Genomic DNA, 9,779 nt, shown 5'->3' with positions numbered 1-9,779 from the left:
CACCTGATGACCTGCCACTGGCACCATCATCACCTGATGACCTGCCACTGGCACCATCATCATCACCTGATGACCTGCCACTGGCACCACCATCATCACCTGATGACCTGCCACTGGCACCATCATCACCTGATGACCTGCCACTGGCACCACCATCATCACCTGATGACCTGCACTGCACACCATCATCACCTGATGACCTGCCACTGGCACTGCATCATCACCTGGTGACCTGCCACTGGCACCATCATCATCACCTGGTGACTGCCACTGGCACCACCATCATCACCATGACCTGCCACTGGCACCATCATCACCTGGTGACCTGCCACTGGCACCATCATCACCTGATGACCTGCCACTGGCACCATCATCATCACCTGATGACCTGCCACTGGCACCCATTATCACCTGGTGACCTGCCACTGGCACCACCATCATCACCTGATGACTTGCCACTGGCACCATCATCACCTGGTGACCTGCCACTGGCACCACCATCATCACCTGATGACCTGCCACTAGCAACACCATCATCACCTGGTGGCCTGCCACTGGCATCATCATCGTCACCTGGTGACCTGCCACTGGCACCATCATCATCACCTGATGACTTGCCACTGGCACCATCATTATCACATGGACTCTTGCCACTGGCACCTCATCACCTGGTGACCTGCAACTGGCACCATAATCATCAAGGGATGACTTACCACTGGCACCATCATTATCACCTGGTGACCTGCCACTGGCACCATTATCACCTGGTGGCCTGCCACTGGCACCAACATTATCACCTGTTGACTTGCCAATGGCACCATCATCATCACTTGATGACTTACCACTGTCACCACCATCATTACCTTGTGACCTGCCAGTGGCACCATCATTATCACCTGGTTACCACTAGCACCATCATCACCTGATGACCAGTCACTGGCACCATCATCACCTGGTGATTTACCACTGGCACCATCATTATCACCTGGTGACCTGCCACTGGCACCATTATCACCTAGTGACCTACCACTGTCACCGTCATCATAGCCTGATGATCTGCCACTGGTACCATCATCATCACCTGATGACTTGCCACTGGCACCATCATCATCATCACCTGATGACTTGCCAATGGCACCATCATTATCACCTGGTGACCTGCCATTGGCACCACTATCATCACCTGATGACCAGCCACTAGCAACACCATCATCACCTGGTGACCTCCCACTGGCACCGTCATCATCGCCTGATGATCTGCCACTGGCACCATCATCATTACCTGTTGACGTACCACTGGCACCACCATCATCACCTGATGACTTGTCACTGGCACCGTCTTTATCACCTGGTGACCTGCCATTGGCACCACTATCATCACCTGATGACCAGCCACTAGCAACACCATCATCACCTAGTGACCTGCTACTGGCACCATCATCACCTGTTGACCTGACACTGGCACCATCAATATCACCTGGTGACCTCCCACTGACAGCATCATCACCGGGTGACCTGTCACTAGCACCATCATCACCTGGTGACCTCCCACTGGCACCGTCATCATCGCCTGATGATCTGCCACTGTCACCATCAACATTACCTATTGACGTACCACTGGCACCACCATCATCACTTGGTGACCTGCCACTGGCACCACCATCGTCACCTGATGACTTTCCACTGGCACCATCATCTCGTGATGACCTGCCACTGACACGATCATCATCACCTGGTGACCTGCCACTGGCTCCACCATCATCACCTGAAGACCTGCCACTGACACCATCATCATCGCCTGATGACCTGCCACTGGGACCACCATCATCTCCTGGTGACCTGTCACTGGCACCACCAACATCACCTGATGACCTGTCACTGGCACCATCATCACATGATGACCTGCCATTGGCACCATCATCACCTGATGACCTGCCATTGGTACCATCATCATCACCTGATGACCTGCCACTGGCACCACCATCATCACCTGGTGACCCGCCACTGAAACCAACATCATCACCTGATGACCTGCCATTGGCACCATCCTCACCTGATGATTTGCCACTGGCACCACTATCATCTCCTGGTGACTTGCCACTGGTACCATCAACACCTAATGACCTGCCACTGGCACCACCATCATCACCTGACGACCTGCCACTGGCACCACCATCATCACTTGGTGACCTGTCACTGGCACCAACATCATCACCTGATAATGTACTACTGGACCCACCATCATCACTTGATGACTTGCCACTGGCAACACCATCATCACCTGGTGACCTGCCACTGGCCACACCATCATCACCTGGCGACCTGCCACTGGCACCATCATTATCACCTGGTGACCTGCCACTGACACCTTCATCACCTGATGACCTGCCACTGGCCACACCATCATCACCTGATGACCTGACACTGGCACCATCATTATCACCTGGTGACCTGCCATTTGCACAATCAACAGCTGATGACCTGCCACTGGCACCATCATTATCACCTGGTGACCTGCCACTGGCACCATCATTATCACCTGGTGACCTGCCACTGGCCACCATATCATCACCTGGTGACCTGCCACTGGCACCATCAATATCACCTGGTGACCTGCCACTGACAGCATCATCACTGGGTGACCTGTCACTAGCACCATCATCACCTGGTGACCTCCCACTGGCACCGTCATCATCGCCTGATGATCTGCCACTGGCACCATCATCATTACCTGTTGACGTACCACTGGCACCACCATCATCACCTGATGACTTGTCACTGGCACCGTCTTTATCACCTGGTGACCTGCCATTGGCACCACTATCATCACCTGATGACCAGCCACTAGCAACACCATCATCACCTAGTGACCTGCTACTGGCACCATCATCACCTGTTGACCTGACACTGGCACCATCAATATCACCTGGTGACCTCCCACTGACAGCATCATCACCGGGTGACCTGTCACTAGCACTATCATCACCTGGTGACCTCCCACTGGCACCGTCATCATCGCCTGATGATCTGCCACTGTCACCATCAACATTACCTATTGACGTACCACTGGCACCACCATCATCACTTGGTGACCTGCCACTGGCACCACCATCGTCACCTGATGAATTTCCACTGGCACCATCATCTCGTGGTGACCTGCCACTGACACGATCATCATCACCTGGTGACCTGCCACTGGCTCCACCATCATCACCTGAAGACCTGCCACTGGCACCATCATCATCGCCTGATGACCTGCCACTGGGACCACCATCATCTCCTGGTGACCTGTCACTGGCACCACCAACATCACCTGCTGACCTGTCACTGGCACCATCATCACATGATGACCTGCCATTGGCACCATCATCACCTGATGACCTGCCATTGGTACCATCATCATCACCTGATGACCTGCCACTGGCACCACCATCATCACCTGGTGACCCGCCACTGGAACCAACATCATCACCTGATGACCTGCCATTGGCACCATCCTCACCTGATGATTTGCCACTGGCACCACTATCATCTCCTGGTGACTTGCCACTGGTACCATCAACACCTAATGACCTGCCACTGGCACCACCATCATCACCTGACGACCTGCCACTGGCACCACCATCATCACTTGGTGACCTGTCACTGGCACCAACATCATCACCTGATAATGTACTACTGGACCCACCATCATCACTTGATGACTTGCCACTGGCAACACCATCACCTGGTGACCTGCCACTGGCCACACCATCATCACCTGGCGACCTGCCACTGGCACCATCATTATCACCTGGTGACCTGCCACTGACACCTTCATCACCTGATGACCTGCCACTAGCAGCACCATCATCACCTGGTGGCCTGCCACTGGCACCATCATCATCACCTGATGACCTGCCACTAGCACCATCATCATCACCTGATGACCTGACACTGGCGCCATCATTATCACCTGGTGACCTGCCATTTGCACAATCAACAGCTGATGACCTGCCACTGGCACCATCATTGTCACCTGGTGACCTGCCACTGGCACCATCATCATCTGGTAACATGCCACTGGTACCATCATCATCGCCTGATGATCTGCCATTGGCATCATCATCACCTGTTGACCTGCCACTGGCACCATCATCATTACCTTTTGAATTGGTACTGTCACCACCATCATCACCTGATGACTTGCCACTGGCACCACCATCATCACCTGGTTACTTGCCACTGGCACCATCATCACCTGGTGACTTGCCACTGGCACTGCCATAATCACCTGGTTAGCTGCCACTAGCACCATCTTCATCACCTGATGACTTTCCACTGGGACCACCATCATCACCTGGTGACCTGCCACTGACACCATAATCATCACCTGGTGATCTACCTCTGGCACCATCATCATAACCTGATAACCTGCCACTGGCACCATCATCATAACCTGATAACCTGCCACTGGCACCATCATTATCACATGTTGACCTGCTACTGGCACCACCATCATTACCTGGTGACCAGCCACCTGCACCACCATCGTCACCTGATGACTTGCCACAGGCACCATCATCACCTGGCGATCTGCCACTCTCCCTACCATCATCACCTGGTGACCTACCACTGGCACCATCATCATCACTTGATGACTTGCAACTGGCACCACCATCATCACCTGGTGACCTGCCACTGCCACCACCATCATCACCTGATGACCTGCCACTAACAACACCATCATTACCTGGTGACCTGCCACTGGCACCATCATCATCACCTGGTGAACTAACACTGGCACCATTATCATCGCCTGATGACTTGCCACTGGCACCATCATTATCACTTGGAGACCTGCCACTGCCACCTCATCACCTGGTGACCTGCAACTGGCACCACCATCATCACCTGATGACTTACCACTGGCACCATCATTATCAACTAGTGACCTGCCACTGGCACCATTATCACCAGGTAACTGCCGCTGGTTCCATCATTATCACCTGATGTCTTGCCACTGGCACCATCATTATCACCTGGTGACCTGCCACTGGCACTACCATCATCACCTGGTGACCTGCCACTGGCACCATCATCATCACCTGATGATTTGCCACTTGAACCACCATCATTACCTGGTGACCTGTTACTGGCACCATCATCATCACCTGGTGACCTACCACTGGCATCATCATCATCGCCTGATGACTTGCCAGTGGCACCATCATTATCATCTGGTGACCTGCCACTGGCACCATTATCAGCTGGTGACCTGCCACTAGCACCATCATTATCACCAGGTAACCTGCCACTGGTACCATCATCTCCTTGTGACCTGCCACTTGCACCATCATCACCTGATGACCTACCACTGGCACCATGTTCTTCACCAGATGACCTGCTACTAGCACCTTCATGAACAACTGATGACCTGCCAAAGAAACAACAATTACTACCTGATGACCTGCCACTGGCACCACCATCATCACTTGGTGACCTATCACTGACACCAACATCATCACCTGATGGCCTGCCACTGGCACCACCATCATCACCCGGTGACTTGCCACTGGCACCATCATCATCGTCTGGTGACCTGAAACTGGTACCATCATCATCTGATGACCTGTCACAGGCAATACCATCATCACCTGGTGACCTGTCACTGGCACCACCATCATCACCTGATGATTTGCCACTGGCACAATCATCATCACTTGATGACTTGCGACTGGCACCACCATCATCGCCTGGTGACATGCCATTGGCACTACCATAATCACCTGGTGACCTGCCACTGACACCATTGTCATCACCTGGTGACCTACCACTGGCATCATCATCATCACCTGATGACTAGCCACTGCCACCACCATCATCACCTGGTTACCTCCCACTGGCACTACCATCATCACCTGGTGACCTGCCACTGGCACCATCATGAACACCTGATGACCTGCCACTGGCACCACCATCATCACCATATGACTTGCCACTAGCAACACCATCATCACCTGATGACCTACCACTGACACCATCATCATAACCTGGTGACCTGCCACTGGTACCATTATCATCACCTGATGACTTCCCACTGGCACCATCATTATCTCCTGATACCTTGCCCCTGGCACCATCATTATCACCTGGTGACCTACCACTGGCACTACCATAATCACCTGGTGACCTCTCACTGCCACCATCATCATCACCTGATGACTTGCCAGTGACACCACCATCATCACCTGGTGACCTGCCACTGGCACCATAATCACCACCTGGTGACCTACCACTGGCACCATCCTTATCATCTGGTTACCTGCCACTGGCAGCATCATCACGTGGTGACCTGCCACTGGCACCATCATAATTACCTGATGACTTGCCACTGGCACCACCATCATCACCTGGTGACCTGCCACTGGCACCACCATCATCACCTGATAGCTTGCCACTGGCACCATCATCTCCTGGTGACCTGCCACTGACACCATCATCATCATCTGATGACTTGCCACTGGCACCATTATCTCCTAGTGACCTGCCACTGGCACTACCATCATCACCTGGTGACCTCCCACTGGCATCATCATCATCACCCGATGACTTGCCACTGGCACCACCATCATCACTTGGTAACCCGCAACTGGCACCACCATCATCACCTGATGACCTGTCAGTAGCAACACCATCATCATCTGGTGACTTGCCACTGGTACCATCATCATCACCTGGTGACCTACCATTGGTACCATCATCATCACCTGATGACTTGCCACTGGCACCATCATTATCACCTAGAGACCTGTCACTGGCACCTCACGACCTGGTGACCTGCAACTGGCACCACCATCATCACCTGGTGACATGCCATTGGCACTACCATAATCACCTGGTGACCTGCCACTGACACCATTGTCATCACCTGGTGACCTACCACTGGCACCATCAGTATCACCTGATGACTTGCCACTGCCACCACCATCATCACCTGGTTACCTCCCACTGGCAATACCATCATCACCTGGTGACCTGCCACTGGCACCATCATGAACACCTGATGACCTGCCACTGGCACCACCATCATCACCATATGACTTGCCACTAGCAACACCATCATCACCTGATGACCTACCACTGGCACCATCATCATCACCTGGTGACCTACCACTGGCACCATCATCATCACCTGATGACTTCCCACTGGCACCATCATTATCACCTGATACCTTGTCCTGGCACCATTATTATCAACTGGTGACCTGCCACTGGCACTACTACCATCACCTGGTGACCTCCCACTGCCACCATCATCATCACCTGAAGACTTGCCAGTAGCACCACCATCATCACCTGGTGACCTGCCACTGGCACCATAATTATCACCTGGTGACCTACCACTGGCACCATCGTTATCACCTGGTTACCTGCCACTGGCAGCATCATCACGTGGTGACCTATCACTGGCACCATCATCACCTGGTGACATGCCACTGGCACCGTCAACATCGCCTGATGATCTGCCACTGGCACCATCATAATCACCTGATGACTTGCCACTGGCACCACCATCATCACCTGGTGACCTGCCACTGGCACCACCATCATCAACTGATAGCTTGCCACTGGCACCATCATCTCCTGGTGACCTGCCACTGACACCATCATCATCACCTGATGACTTGCCACTAGCACCATCATCTCCTGGTGACCTACCACTGGCACTACCATCATCGCCTGGTGACCTCCCACTGGCACCATCATCATCACCCGATGGCTTGCCACTGGCACCACCATCATCACTTGGTAACCCGCAACTGGCACCACTATCATCACCTGATGACCTGTCAGTAGCATCATCATCATCATCTGGTGACTTGCCACCGGTACCATCATCACCTGGTGACCTACCATTGGCACCATCATCACATGTTGACCTGCCACTGGCACCATTATCATCACCTGGTGACCTACCACCGGCACCATCATCATCACCTGATGACTTGCCACTGTCACCATTATTATTACCTGTTGACCTGCCACTGTCACCATCATCACCTGGTGACCTACCACTAGCACCATCATTATCACCTGGTGACCTGCCACAGGCACCGTCATCAACTGGTCACCTGTCACTTGCGCCATCATCACCTGGTGATCTGCCTCTGGCACTGTTTTCATCGCCTGATGATCTTCCAATGGCACCATCATCATCATCTAATGACTTGCCATTGGCACCACCTGCCACTGGCACCATCATCATTACCTGTTGACCTGCCACTGGCACCACCGTCATCACCTGGTGACCTGCCACTGGCACCACAATCATCACCTGATGACTTGCCTCTGGCACCATCATCTCCTGGTGACCTTCCACTGGTACCATCATCATCACCTGGTGACCTACCACTGGCACCATCCTCTTCACCTGATGACTTGTCACTGGCACCATCATTATCACCTGATGACCTGCCACTGGCACCATTATCACCTGGTGACCTGCCACCTGGCACCATCAATATAACCTGGTGACCTACCACTGGCACCATCATCATCACCTGATGACTTGCCTGCCACTGGCGTCATCATTATCACCTGGTGACCTGCCACTGGCACCATTATCACCTGGTGACATGCCTCTGACACCAACATTATCACCTGATGACCTACCACTGGCACCATCTTCATCACCAGATGAACTGCCACTAGCAGCATCATGAACACCTGATGACCTGCTAATGGCACCACAAATGTTACCTGATGACCGGCCACTGGCACCACTATCATCACCTGGTGACCTATCACTGACACCACCATCATCACCTGATGACCTGCCACTGGCACCATCATCATCACCTGATGACCCGCCACTGGCACCACCATCATCACCCGGTGACCTGCCAATGGCACCATCATTATCATCTGGTGACCTGCTACTGGCACCACCATCATCATCTGGTGACCTGCCACTGGCACCACCATCATCTGATGATGACTTGCCATTGGCACCACCATCATCACCTGATGACTTGCCACTGGCACCACCATCATCACTTGGTGACCTGCCACTGCCACCACCATCATCACCTGATGACCTGCCACTGGCACCATCATCATCTCCTGGTTACCTGCCACTGGCACCACCATCATCACCTGATTACCTGCCACTGGCACCATCATCACCTGATGACATGCCATTGGCACTATCATTATCACCTGGTGACTTGCCACTGGCACCATCATCGCCTATAGACCAGCCACTGGCACCATCATCATCGCCTGATGATCTGACATAAGCACCATCATCCCCTGTGGCCTGCCACTGGCACCATCATCATTGCCTGGTGACCTGCCACTGGCACCGCCATCATCATCTGATGACTTGCCACTGGCACCACCATCATCATCTGGTTACCTGCCACTGGCACCACCATCATCACCTGATTACCTGCCACTGGCAACACCATCATCACCTGGTGACCTACCACTGGCACCATCATCATCACCTGGTGACCTACCACTGGCACCATCACTTGGTGACCTGCCACTGGCCCCATCATCAGCTGATGGCTTGCCACTGGCACCATCATTATCACCTGGTAACCTGCCACTGGCACCATCATCACCTGGTGACCTGATACTGACACCATCATCATCGCCTGATGATCTGCTATTGGCACCATTATCACCTGTTAAACTGCCACTGGCACCATCATCACCAGATGTCATTACCTAATGACCTGCCCCTGGCACCATCATCAACAATTGATGACCTGCCACTGGCACCATCATCA

The sequence above is a fragment of the Panulirus ornatus genome, chromosome 48, assembly GCF_036320965.1.
Source record: "Panulirus ornatus isolate Po-2019 chromosome 48, ASM3632096v1, whole genome shotgun sequence".
NCBI lineage: Eukaryota > Metazoa > Arthropoda > Malacostraca > Decapoda > Palinuridae > Panulirus > Panulirus ornatus.
Note: the sequence above shows the minus strand (reverse complement) of the source record.